This window comes from Lepidochelys olivacea (genome assembly GCF_965140295.1).
Source record: "Lepidochelys olivacea isolate rLepOli2 genome assembly, chromosome: 8".
Taxonomy (NCBI): domain Eukaryota; kingdom Metazoa; phylum Chordata; order Testudines; family Cheloniidae; genus Lepidochelys; species Lepidochelys olivacea.
Genome location: NC_140418.1, coordinates 53,303,909 through 53,318,809, shown reverse-complemented (window position 1 = coordinate 53,318,809; position 14,901 = coordinate 53,303,909). Strand labels below are relative to the sequence as shown.

The window sequence follows — 14,901 nt, the reverse complement described above, 5'->3', positions numbered from 1 at the left end:
CCATAAAGGAAACAAATTTAAGGGTGAGTTAGAGGTCGACTGGTAAGATTCTGGTTTATAAATTTTTATTTGGCGCAAACTCAATCTAAACATGTATTACTGATTTCTTTGGTAAAAACAGTGAAGTAAGAAATGGGGCTCTAAAATATGGGACTTTTTGCAAACAGATAAGAAAAAAAGCCAACTGCCCAATAATCTTAGTGTAAAATAGAACATCTTCCTGTTCTATTTTACTTTACTTGCACTCTTACATATATTTGTCTAAAACTATTTTTGCTCCCCCATCAGTGCATAAGACACAAGTCTTCTAATACAAACTTGTCCAAAGTGTTTAATAAAACACAGGGGTTATTCCCAAGTTTAGTGCACCTGAAAGCCTAGGCGCAGCAGTCACAGAAGCAGTATGGTAAATGCTTTGTGGTTCATACTTTAAGTACTATATTCCTGTCATTGTTTTACCATTACATTCCTTCATTTTTGAGGGGTCTAACTTCAGTTTGCATTGTGTTGGAATTGTATACAAGTTCTCAGCCCAGAAGAGATGCTGGTTTTACTTTAAAAAAAAAAAAAAAACCCAATTGAGCATTTACATTTATACTGAGTCTGCAAAACTCAGTATAAATGGAACACTAATTTGTGTTTAAAACAGAAGTCTCAGACTCTTACATAGAGGGCCAAATTAAATTTTTTGTTATAATCCATGGGTTCTAAAAGAATCACCCCCCCTTCATATCTGTTAGAATCCCCACACCTTCATACCACCCAGAAATCTTGTGTCTCTAAAAATATTTTCCAGTCATGCAGGGAAAAGCAGTACTGTACCTTCCCCTTGACTTCTAAAGACTTCCTCTTTACACTCCTGGTATTTTACTACTTCTCTCCCCATCATATTTTCCCTCAATATGTTGCTCAACTTTTCCCATCCTCGTCAGATCTTTTTCTCTGGTTCACTCTATTGTGCTGTTGCAGCAGACTTCCAAATAAAACTCGCACAATGTTTCATTTTGAAACCAAAGATTCAATTTCACTTTCACGTGACAGCTCAGTGGTGTCCTTCAAAACAATTCACTGTGGCCAGCCACATATTTCAGAGTCTGAGGTGAAGAGTTCCATGCTATGGAAATGACAGTACATAACTTCAAAGAAGCCATTTTAAGGACTCATTTATAAAACCTCTTCACATTTTGTATTGACATGCAGCAATAAGAAAGGAACAGTTTTGTCTCATCTCAGTCTCTCTGCAGTCTAAGGACTAGAAGAGGAAAACAAACCTTGAAAATAAAGCTGTGCTAAGAAATTCTAAAAATCATATAATCATGAAGGCAGGTCAGAATTTAGACACAAAAAATGGTTGTGTCAAGTGAAAGGAAGGCTATACAAATGCCGCAAAAAATATTTACTAATTATTAAACATTTTCCTTTAAACTCCATTTTACAGGCTTCTGACTGGAGTGGATGCCAGAGTCTTAAAAATCAGATTTTTTTTCTAGTAACAAACTGTTTCCTTTCAGTTCAGTTCCTTACTGCAGCTCAGTAATTTAGCTGCAATAATAGACTAATTCTGCCCAAGGCTATTCCATATTTATTGTTTTTGAAGCTGAACAGGACAAGGTTTTCTGCCATGTGAAAGCCATGATGCCAGAAGTTGCCCTTGGATTAAGAAGCTCCATGACAACAGAAGCTGCTTTTACAAGGCACTATAGCTGCCAAAAAGGACCAGCAGCCACTTTCCTTTATGCTTTTTCTACACCCCTAATGGGTTTTTTGTTCTCGTCCCCATGGTGCCGCCATGAATCTGGTTGAAGATGAAACTCTGATCAGTATAACCACCTCTCAATTGTATCCCACAGCTTTACAGAAAATTGTATGGATTTCCACGTTTCCAATTCAGAGAAAGTAAGTGGGAAAAGCCATTCTCACTTGCAAAACCAAAAGTAAAAGAGAAACCTATGCAACTTCTGACACGCCTACACTTTTCAGTTTCTTGCACTTTGAGCTCAGACAGCAGCTGAGAGATGAAAAAAAGCATGATGGATATTAGTGTACAAATTCCCTTCACATACATCAGGGGTGGCCAACCTGTGGCTATGGAGCCACATTCAGCTCTTCAGAAGTTAATATGTGGCTCCTTGTATAGGCACTGACTCCAGGGCTGGAGGTAGAGGTGCCAACTTTCCAATGTGCCAGGGGGTGCTCACTGCTCAACCCCTGGATCTGTCACAGGCCCTGCCCCCACTCCACCCCTTCCTGCCCCCTCCTCTGAGCCTGCCATGCCCTCGCTCTTCCCCCTCCCTGAGCCTCCTGCATGCCATGAAACAGCTGATTGGGAGGTAAAGGGCGCGAGGGGTTGCGGGGAAGGGGAGGGGTTGCGGGGGAGGGGAGGGGCTGGGAGCCGGGCAGAGCTGATGGGGCGCTGCTGACATATTACTGTGGCTCTGTGGCAATGTATATTGGTAAATTCTGGCTCCTTCTCAGGCTCAGGTTGGCCACTGACATACGTTTATTGTTGGAGTTAAAATATTTTCAAGCAATTAGTTTAATGGCTTGTGTTCTGGCAGCTGTACTGTAATCATTGTAGCAACTAATTGTGAGAGAAGCAAACAGCTCTGCTCTATCAGATAGAGCCAGAAGAGTTCCCAGAAGTCACCTACTACAGGACAGGCCTAACAAAGAAAATAACAGAACGCCACTAGCCGTCACCTTCAGCCCCCAACTAAAACCCCTCCAACGCATTATTAAAGATCTACAACCTATCCTGAAGGATGACCCAACACTCTCACAAATCTTGGGAGATAGGCCAGTCCTTGCCTACAGACAGCCCCCCAACCTGAAGCAAATACTCACCAACAACCACATACCACACAACAGAACCACTATCCCAGGAACCTATCCTTGCAACAAAGCCCGTTGCCAACTGTGCCCACATATCTATTCAGGGGACACCATCACAGGGCCTAATAACATCAGCCACACTATCAGAGGCTCGTTCACCTGCACATCCACCAATGTGATATATGCCATCATGTGCCAGCAATGCCCCTCTGCCACGTACATTGGTCAAACTGGACAGTCTCTACGTAAAAGAATAAATGGACACAAATCAGATGTCAAGAATTATAGCATTCATAAACCAGTTGGAGAACACTTCAATCTCTCTGGTCACGCGATTACAGACATGAAAGTTGCGATATTACAACAAAAAAACTTCAAATCCAGACTCCAGCGAGAAACTGTTGAATTGGAATTCATTTGCAAATTGGATACAATTAACTTAGGCTTGAAAAGAGACTGGGAGTGGCTAAGTCATTGTGCAAGGTAACCTATTTCCCCTTGTTTTTTCTCCCCCCTCAGATGTTCTTGTTAAACGCTGGTTTTGTGCTGGAAATGGCCCACCTTGATTATCATACACATTGTAAGGAGAGTGATCACTTTAGATAAGCTATTACCAGCAGGAGAGTGGGGTGGGGGGAGGTATTTTTCATGCTTTGTGTGTATAAAAAGATCTTCTACACTTTCCACAGTATGCATCCGATGAAGTGAGCTGTAGCTCACGAAAGCTTATGCTCAAATAAATTGGTTAGTCTCTAAGGTGCCACAAGTACTCCTTTTCTTTTTGCGAATACAGACTAACACGGCTGTTACTCTGAAACCTGTCATTATGCTACACATAAATATCTCCACGGTATTCTATATTTCTAATGCTTTTCTAATAGGTGTTTGCAACACAAAGAAGGACAGGAGAGTCATTTTTGTAAGCTTTTAATGCTTGTTCGGGTTATCATATACACATTTTACACGCTGCAATATTTTTAAACTTAAGAGGATTATTGTTTAGCACCAATATGTTAAGTAAAGATATAAACATCTTACGATTCAAGTGACGCAAACTACTAAAACTTTGCCAATGGTTACCATGTCATCAGAATCTATTGATATGTACATAGCCTAATAAGGTCAGTTTCCTGTACAATATTCTCCATAGGTTAGGTCCAAAGAGCAATCTATGCAAAAAAATTACTTATGACACATTAAAGATAAAGGCGGAGGGAAGAAAAGTTTGTCCCAAAGACTGAAAAAAGAATACATTTCTCCACTTCCCCAACCTGAATGGTCTAGGTAGAACAAATGCTTCCTCAAACCAGAAGTAACCCCTTTTTTCTCCTCCTAGTTTTGAACTGCCTTTTAAAAAAAAAAAAATCCCCACATCCCTAGCTCCTAACATCAAATAGTGGTGCCCTGCAAATCTGTTGCAAAGGTCAAAAACTCATCTAATTTATGCTTGAAACGCAAACATTTTGTAATATCCCTGCCTCAGTAAATATGCAGGATACACACAGTTCAGTTTCACTTTATTATTTTTGGTTTATTATAAAAATTCATTAATGTTCTTCATTTTAAGTTGCTAATTACTCAGATTGGAATCTCTACCCATTCTTCCTTTTAAATGAATGTAAAAAGCAACAGTGATGATGCACACAGTTACCATGAGACTTGAACCTGCTAGTCACCACTGCAGAACCACTGGCTGGGTAGCAAATGAGCGTGGGGAGTTAGAGCACTTTCGGTTTCCAAGTAGAGCCCTGCGTGGGACTATTTTAAATCCTGCTCCCACCCACTCCGCTATTATGGCAGCAGGTCCCGCAGGACCCTGGTCCTACTGCATGGTTGTACACTAGTCCCACACAGAGCTCTACGTCCAAGCACACTACAAAATGAAGAGTGCTTGAGAGCCTCAAAGCTGCTGCCTTTGAAGCTGCCTTGCTCTGTACAATTAGCCATATTTCAAAACCAGAGATGCACCAGGTATCAAACCACATTCCCTTCACACTAAGATGCACCATCCTTCCCTTCATACTAACAAAGTAACCACAAGACATCATAGCAATAGCTGAAAAATATTAAATATCACTTAAGATGGGAATCAAACAACAAGTCAGAAAAAACAATGAGTTTTGAAAAGGATATGAAAAGCCAGAGTACTGCTCTTGGGAAGACTTCTGATGACATTCTTGCACATCTCAACCCAGCATAAACATGCTAGAATCTCCTGGAAAGTTCTGGATTGCGGATCTGAACTTTCCAAATATGATCTAACAATTTTAAGTTCAACTTTTGGGCAAAAATTAGAGCGTATCCCTCAAAACAGATCTTACAAATTCATGATATGATCACAAACTGACAGCTACTTCTTTATAAATGGTTTACACAGCACATTCAAGGCAAAGCATAATGAAAATCCATCACAGCATAAAGACTGGGTAATCTTTTTCTGAAAGTTGTATCTATTGGTATTTTCTATGCCTTTCCAGATCACAAATGAAAGTAGTGAAATCTGATGGGTAGCACAGATCATCTTAACCCACAACCTAAGTCAGCTCTACCAATTACTTTAATACACATGGGATTACCATATTAAAATTGTACAAGAAACAAAGAGGAAAAGTTAAAAAAAGCAGAGCATAGACATGCTCCAGAACAAACATTGTAGCTTGGTGCAACACAAGCTCTCGGTTGACACAAGGAATTTATAACACTATAACCTGTTTCATGCAGCCTCAGCATTAACAAATTCAGATGAAACATGCTGGAAAGGACAGAGTTTGGAACCTCACAAGTATATGTTCTTTCTTCTTTAATTTGTCTATTTTCCCTTGAATACTTTCACACCACCACAAGAAAGCTCCCCTTAAATACCCTAAAAACAATTCAACTTAAGAAAATTTCAAAAATATTATTTGCCATTTTATCCCCAAAGGGCCCCAGAAGAATAAACCTGAACAGTCATTTTTTGGAACTGTATTGACAGGGTGTGACGGGTTCCCCCGGGGTACCACCTACAATTGGGGTACCACTGAGCCCTCTGACCCACCAGCCTGGGTGCCCTCTCACACTGGGGTGCTATGACAAGCTGCAAACCTGCTCGCGGTCTTACGCTTCCTCCAGCATTAACATACGTAGGGACACACCCAGCTGCAGTTACATGTAGACTCTCTGACAAGCCACTGCATAAACCAACAATAGGTGTAGCCCATAGGATTATTTTGCTAGTTGTTATATCCTACTAAACCAGCCAGCAGTATCAATTAATATGTTTCTTTTTCTGAAATTAATCCATTTTATTCTTATACTTTATCAGTATTAATTCCTTGGAATTTAGGATGTGTTTCAGCATGTGTTTCCTAATAAGTTTTGTTGAAATGCAAGAAGCCTACCGGCCTGTAAAATCTGGTAAGATCTACTATATAGCAAAAAGTATAATCAGTTATGAATATGTCAGCATAAAAGATGGCAACCTTTGGCACAGATAAGAATGGTCCCTGAACTTTGGGGAACCAAAGGGAGGAACTATCCACATCACATCACAGGTTTATCCAGCATCTACAACCAGTTGGTAACCGCAGGGTACACCACAACTTGGAGGTCACTAAAAGAGCCTAGGTTGGCAGTTTTAGAGTGAGATAATCCTTATTTATTTAGAAAGTCTCAGCTTGTGCAGTACAGTATAACTACTCAACATTCCAGCACCATCGTGCAATTGGGCATGCCAGGAGTGAGGCTGGTCCTTCACCTCCTATTACCGGGTCCTCAAGGAAGGGTGTGAGTATGTTAGGTTAAGGTACTTATAATAGAAATGTTACCACCACGAGTTTTGGAATTCTTTTACTGTTTTGCAGTTATAAGTTTCATAGCATTTATTATTCTTATGTTAATTTCAATAAAGTTTTTATTAATTTGGTATTGTCCTCAGTGTACATGCTCTTGCCAAGCACCCAGAGAGTCTTCCCCTGATATAGAACTCTCTGAGCTCTTGAACTCTGTATTCTGAATTGGATAAGAACCTACAAAAGTTCTGGTTGGATGCGATCAATGGCAAGCCATAACAGCTAATCCATCAAATTCAGGTCTACATAGGCTACAGCCAAAATATCCACTAGCTTTCCAGCTTAGGACCCCAGAGCTGTACCGTCCTGCCCTAGTCCATACCCCAACCAGTACGAATTTATTATCCAATTCACCTCCCCCTCAATGTGGAGAGAAAATGCAATGACCCTGTATTAAACCAAGGTGAGATTTCCAAGGACTTCACTCCAAACTTACTGGATTAGATTAAAACATAAAATAAATTTATTAACTACAAAAGACAGATTAAGTGATTATAAGTGATAGCACACAGATTAAAGCAGATTACCTAGTAAATAAACAAAACTGCAAGCTAAGATTAAGGTACTAGAAAGATAGCATATAAAGTAGCAAAATTCTCACCCTGGCTGATGATACAAGCAGGCTGGCAGATTCTCAAGGTAAAAGGTGCACTTGCTTTACAGCTTGGAATCCCCAGGTTTTTCATACACAGGCTAGAAATTCTGTTAGCCTGGGTCCAGCACTTCCCCCCAGTTCAGTCTTTGTTCCTCAGGTGTTTCCAGGAATCTTTTTGTGTGGGGAGTGAAGAATCACAGATGTCACTCCCTGCCTTATATAGCTTTAGCATATGGCGGGAACCTTTTGTCCCAAACTCAGTTTGTGAAAAAAACATTGAAATCCCAAGACGGAGTGTAGAGTCATTTGGCCTGGTTACATGCCCTTCCATACCTTGCTGAGTCATAGCAGCCATTACTTACGGCTGTCTGAAACGTTCACAGGAAGGTTAAGTTCTTCCAGGGTCCCTTGTCTTTGCTGATGGGCCATCAGCACTGTCTGGCTTCTTCACAGATGTACCAGAAAGGCTAGTTGTGGGTGTCACCCAGAGTAAGCATGATTGAAATACAGCTACATAGTCAATAGTCCTAATTTTAGATTAAAAATGATACATTCATACAAAATGATAATCATATTCAGCGATTCATAACTTTTCAAATGACACCTCACATGACCTGTCTTGCATAAAATGCATCATAATTATGCTATAATCATATTGTAATAATATCACTATGTCAAGAATATGGGGTGAAGTATCACACAGGGCCTAGGGAGTTATGACTTACTCTCCAAGTTAAGATAGATTTACCTATTTGTTGTTACATACTGTATGGAAAAGACAATCCAAAAGATATACTAGAAGGGAAAGACAGCTTCCTGATTATCAGATAACTATTATGACATCCATTGATACCTAGGGATATCCATAATGGTTAAACAAAATGTAATGTGAAGCACTTGTCTCCTGTATCTGGCCATCATATCTGTTAGCAACTACTTCCTCTAACTCCCACACCATCTAAACATAAAACAATAAAAATGTGCATAACTGGAAGCCACCAACAAAGTGAGTCCTAAATAAGAAGGGAAATCTGGTACCTTGGTGTTCAGAAACCACAACAGTCACAATTCAGAGCAACTGCATGTGATCAGTCCTCTACACAGGGTTTCTTCTGTGGCTACAGATTCATAACACATTTTTCTTAGAACAAGCATGCCCATGAATAGGTCTTCCAACTTCCCAAGAAAGACTGGGGCCTCCCTTGAACAGAAGCTCCTGTCTGTTTGCTGGATCGGAAAGCAGACCCCCTCAGGCTATTTATCTTAAAGTCCTTTCTTTGCCTGCTTCTATCTAGAGACTCCAGTTTAAACTAGTATATGCAAGCCCTTCCTGGGGTGGTACCTCTCAACAGGTGTTACAACCTGAGTGAATTTACCTAATCATCCCTCAACTGTTCTAAATTCCTGGAGGACTGATCCCCCTCCCCATGGAATTACATACAATCCTTGGCCCACAATGAAACAAACTTTATACAGTAAAAACAACTAGGAGTCCGGTGGCACCTTAAAGACGAACAGATTTATTTGGCCAAAAGCTTTCATGGGTAAAAAAACCCTGTTTATGCCCAAATAAATCTGTTCGCCTTTAAGGTGCCACCGGACTCCTAGTTGTTTTTGTGGATACAGACTAACAAGGCTCCCCTCTGATACTTAATACAAGAAGATCTCCCAAAGACACTGCAGGAAATTGCCATATCTGACACACTGGGTACAATATAAAGACAAATAGAAAAGTTTAAGGAAAGAAGGCAGGCAGGCCACATAATGTTAAAATTCTTCCTTAAAAAAGGAAAAGCAAAAGGTAATTTTTATTAGCTTAGCACTGAAAGCTGCTTTAAAAAGTTAGTATTAGCTGGCTGCAGTTGCCTGAATTTAGAATCGTAAGTGTGTAGGAGAATGGGTTGCTTTGGTGCTGGCTCTATTCAAAATCTTCAATTATAACAGTTCTCTCATTGAAGCAGGCACTCAAAAGGGAACAAATGGACAACCACAATGTGCCCATTGCCATTCCCAATAGAGGCAGAGTGGGGATGTAAACTACTCCTTTGCCTGATCAAACAGATATGAAAAGAAGCGAAAAGATAGCTGGACTGGCAATTGCTTCAGAGCAGATAAGACATCTCTAAGCTTCTGAGAGTTTTCTTCCCCAGCTCCCAGACTAACTGGCCCCAGATTTGACGTTTTATTTGAACCTCATTAAATTGCTGTTTGAATTCCGCAGATTGTCAGAATTATAATTTAACTTCACTGTTCTATTTCCATTTTCTATCCTCAGTGCTTGTCCATTACACGGATGTGATGCTTAACATCTGCACAACATTGCCTTCCAAGTATTATTTATTATATTAATACTCCTGGTCAGGCTACTAATTGAGGGCCATGTGGTGCTTAAGACTCAAGGGACAGTTGAGAAAAAAACCTATTTTGGGGCAGGGGGGCGGGAAAAATAGATGAAAGAAATGTAACATGGTCAGGAATTTGTGTTGTACGTACTGGAATTTTGCAGCGCAATGCTAAAATAGCATCAGGGAAACTGCTAAACATGCTACATAGTGATGGCACCCAGTGAAATATTTTCAGTAACCAAACCAGCCTCCATGTCTTTTCAAAAGGGAAAACAAATGGTGATTTATGTGCTTGTTAAAGGTGTTCTACTCACCTAAACTGAAGATGTTAGTGACACCACATTTTTAAGTGTTAACACACAGTCAACAAAAACCAGCCGAAAATTTTGTATATTTGCTATTACAACACACACCTTAGAATGATTTACCTAAATGAAAGACTAGAGAATTATTTTTTCAGTTTTTCTTTATGCAATTGTCAGCACTTTAGGTTTTTCTAGAGTAGAGTTTGTGGTCCTGTTTAAACTCAAGTTAAAACAAAAATCAATTAACTGAAATTGAAACAGGACCAAAAGCTCTGGTATAGACATACCTTTTGTGTGTTGTTAATTTCACTGAATAACCAATAACACAGTGGACAGTTTCTCCACTTAGTGAGGCTCAGAATGGGATGGTATGCGGCACTCCAGCACCTGTCTCAAGCTGCTATCTTGTTCACCAGACCCTCAGCTTTAAAAATGAAAGTCATTAGCTGATATAGGTGCAAAAAATAAAAAGCTCAAAAAAGTGAACAAAGTTCAACAAATGCAAAGATAGCTGTGTGAGCATGGAAAAAGAGATGGGATAAGTGTGATTTACCCCATTCATTTCAGAGAGGTATCAATTCAGATGGCCAGTGATGATAATAAAATGTCAGCACTGTTATTTTATTCCTTAAGGAAGAAAAGAGGAGTATCACAGATCTGCAGTTTACTGAGAGTGACATCTCATTTTGGCACCACAGGTGAGAGGCATTTGGGAGACAAAAAACTTATTAATGGGGAGAGCGGGGGGAGAAAAGAGCCAAGCCCTATGACCCTAACAGAGCCAATGTACATATTCAAGTTCCACTGAAGGGAAGCCACGTAAGAATTCATGATCATACTTTACCATCTACACAACATAGTCTGAGCAGTGTTTCATTTTGGCAATTGACATGATCAGTGATTTTGTAGGTAGAGCTTGGGAAAATATCACCACTTTCCCCACCCTTCCCCAGTTTGATCCTTGTACCACACAACAACAAGGAAAAGAAAAAACACTCATAAAAAAAAATTAAAAAAAAGGAAAATGGTGTTACTAAGCAGACGAAACTCTGGGAAAGGATAGTTCCCAATTTTTTAAAATTAACTAGCATTCAAATTGCAAGTGTCCCTTCACTAAATTCACCCTACCTCCCATTTTCTCTCAACCAGATGAAATGCATGCAAGTCCAACAGAAGCCACTCTTGATACAAGCCAATAATGTGTCAGTTACTATAACCTAATAACTACCATGCTTCCTGACCTTTTAGCAGCGTGATATGTAAATATACGCTTCATAAAAATGAAAAGACATTCCAATCTTGTAGCTGATCCCCTTAGGATAGTCTTTCTAATCAATGACTGAAGAAATTACCATAGATGCTGGGAACTGCTGCAGCAAAACAATTAAAATAAACTCAAATATTCCAATGTTTAATATAATAGAGGTCACTCACTTTAAAAGTCACAAACAGTACTCCTCCTTTCCCTCTTCTTCTATCCCCCATACATTTACTAGGGAATTTTAACAAATGCTTTATTCTATGGCATTATGACCTCTGCACATTAATACTGATTACATTTCAAAGAAACGATTCAATCAGATAAGAGAAACAATTTTTCAAAGTGATGATTTTCCTACTGCAGCTTTGAGTTGTAAGTATGTGTATACACATATATTGACAAAATATGTATATGAAACCTTGGTTCAATTTTATAAAACCAAGAGTTTATTTTCATATTTCTGACAGGAGATTAAGCTTTATAATAAACTGCTGCTTGTACTCCTTTGGTTAGGACTTCCATTTTTAAAAAGTCTTATTTTCAGGGTTTTATTATTCGGCAATAAGAGCTCCCTACTAGCTGAAGAGGCAGAATCTCTGGCATGTTAAAATGAAACACAGGATAGAAAACCAATAAAGGTAATCACATTTTGATCTAGATGGATTGTGGTAAACAGAGTATATTTATTTATTTTTTTAAGTGCTGTATGATGATTGTGGAGGAGACAGATGTTTTTCCTTCCACTACTATATTGGCAACATCCCATGCAACAGAGCAGTTCTAAGTCAATGTACCTGAACTGCCAGTAACTAAAAGCAGATTCCTTGCAGGAAGAAATATCTGACTATTTCTCTGAAGATACATCAGTTGGATTTAGGTTGAATTGACTGCTTCAGTGAGGAGAGGTTTTTTTCCCCTTCTGGATACAGCAAAGTGTTGGTGGTTGAGTTTTGGCCAGCTCTGGTCTTTGAGGTCCCAGGTGAACTCTGGCAAGATTGTCTTGTCACTCCACCCTGTCAGCAGGTGCTGCTCCCTTGCAGGGAGTAGAGAGTTAGATAATGCTCATTAGAAACAAACCTGAATAAAAGGGTGAAGTTAATAGTTCTTTCAGAGAGGGAGCAAGGATCGGGACAACAGGGTCCTAAGGAAAGACTCCTAGGAACATAATGTAAGAACGGCCATACTGGGTCAGACCGAAGGTCCATCTAGCCTAATATCCTGTCTTCCGACAGTGGCCAATGCCTGGTGCCCCAGAGGGAATGAAGAGAACAGGAAATCAAGTGATCCTGTCAACCATTCCCAGCTTCTGGCAAACAGAGGCTAGGGACACCATCCCTGCCCATCCTGGCTAAGAGCCATTGAGTAATCAAGGATGTGGAAGAGGTCCTAAAACAGGTTTATTTCATCTGATCTACACTATAAGATTGGTGGAGGTGCTTGATCTTTTGATCGAGAGCACGCCAATTAGTGATGGGGTTGCTCTTCTATCTCAGTTTGCCTGAGATAGTTACAGGAACTAAAGTCTGTGAAAAAGATCCACATCTACACTTAAAAGCTTACAGCAGCACAGCTGTACTGATACAGCTGTGACACTGTAAGAGCACTCGTGTAGCCACGTTATGCCGATGGGAGAGAGCCCTCCCATTGGCATAGTAAAACCAGCTCAATGAGCAGCAGTAGCTATGTTGGCGGGAGAGTATCTCCCACCTACATAGCGCTGTGCACATGATCACTTATACTGGCAAAAACTTATGTCTCTTAGGGGAGTGTTTTTTCATACCCGAGTGACAAAAGTTTTGCCGACATAAGTGCTAGTGTAGACACGGCCTTAGCAACAGCACTCACTCCTTCAATTAATGGCTGAGAAAGCTCATAACCCACACCCAAATCCCCCAGTAAGTCCTCTGGCAAAAACAACATTTAAGGTACATAGAAGAAAATGGTTTTAAGGCCTTCATTATACAGAATAAAGCAGCACACACTTACACTTGGCAGGTCCTCTTTAGAGTCCTAAGTCAGTTTTCTTCTTTCCAGGGACCCCAAAAGTGCTAAAGACTAAACTACAAAGTTACCCTGAAAAGTTTCAGAGTAACAGCCGTGTTAGTCTGTATTCGCAAAAAGAAAAGGAGTACTTGTGGCACCTTAGAGACTAACCAATTTATTAGAGCATAAGCTTTCGTGAGCTACAGCTCACTTCATCAGATGCATATCGTGGAAACTGCAGCAGACTTTATATATACACAGAGAATATGAAAAGTGTTACTTGACACATAATGTGGGGGGATTGGGGTGGGAGCGGGGCAAAGGAAGTGTTCAGCAAAACTAGACCAGACTAAAGCATTAGAATCAAATACATTAAAAGCAAGAGGCAGATCACGAACTGGGTAGGCCCATTACTCAATGAGGGGGGAAAATAGTAACAGAAAATGTGGAAATGGCAGAGGTGCTTATTTGTTTCATTCTTCACCAAGAAGGTTGGTGGTGACTGCACGTCTAACATAGTGAATGCCAGTGAAAATAAGGTAGGATCAGATGCTAAAATAGGAAAAGAACAAGTTAGAAATTACTTAGACAAATTAGATGTCTTCAAGTCACCAGGGCCTGATGAAATGCATCCTAGAATACTCAAGGAGCTGACTGAGGAGCTATCCGAGCCATTAGCAATTATCTTTGAAAAGTCATGGAAGACTGGAGAATGCCAGAAGACTGGAAAAGGGCAAATATAGTGCCAATCTAGAAAAAGGGAAACAAGGACAACCTGGGGAATTACAGACCAGTGAGCTTAACTTCTGTCTCCAGAAAGATAATGGAGCAAATAATCAAGCAATTAATTTGCAATTATCTAGAAAATAATGTGATAAATAACAGTCAGCGATGGATCTGTCAAGAACAAATCAGGTCAAACCAACCTGATAGCTTTCTTTGACAGGGTAACAAGCCTTGTGGATCAGGGGGAGCGGTATATCTTGACTTTAGTAAAGCTTTTGATATGGTCTCGCAAGACCTTCTCATAAACAAACTAGGGCAATGCAACCTAGATGGAGCTACTATAAGATGGGTGCAAAACTGGTTGGAAAACCTTTCCCAGAGAGTAGTTATCAGTGGTTCATGGTCAGGCTGGAACAGCATAACGAGTGGGGTCCCGCGGGGATCAGTTCTGGTCTGGTTCTGTTCAATATCTTCATCAATGATTTAGATAATGACAGAGCAGCGTTTCCTAAACTGTGTTCCGTAGAACACTGGTGTTCCACACGATGTGAATAGGTGTTCTGTGAAAGAATCTAGAATTTAATTTAGACTCTTGCACTTGATTTTTGTACTACTTTATACGCGCTTTCCAGTTAGAAATGGTTAGTTCAAGTTATTTTAAATTTGTATTTTTGCTTTGTTTTATAAAATAAAATATATTTGAGCATAAATAACACAATTTTTTATTTGAAAACCAAACGACTACAAAATAATATTATACGTGTTCCGTAATAGGCTAAAAAGTGTTCCGTGGCCAAAAAAGTTTGGGAAACACTGACAGACAGTACACATATAAAGTTTGCGGACGATACCAAGCTGAGCGGGGTTGCAAGTGGACAAACTGGAGAAATGGTCTGAAGTAAACAGGATGAAATTCAATAAGGACAAATGCAAAGAACTCCACTTAGGAAGGAACAATCACTTGCACACATACAAAATGGGAAAAGACTGCCTAGGAAAAGGAAAAGGGATCTGTGGAAAGGGA

At 39.9% G+C, this 14,901-nt stretch overlaps 1 protein-coding gene across 2 annotated transcripts in view; it reads right to left on the bottom strand.

The window, feature by feature from the left end:
• XPR1 (xenotropic and polytropic retrovirus receptor 1) overlaps positions 1-14,901 on the bottom strand; it is a 238,174-nt gene that overhangs the window by 94,302 nt on the left and 128,971 nt on the right. The window lies entirely within an intron of this gene.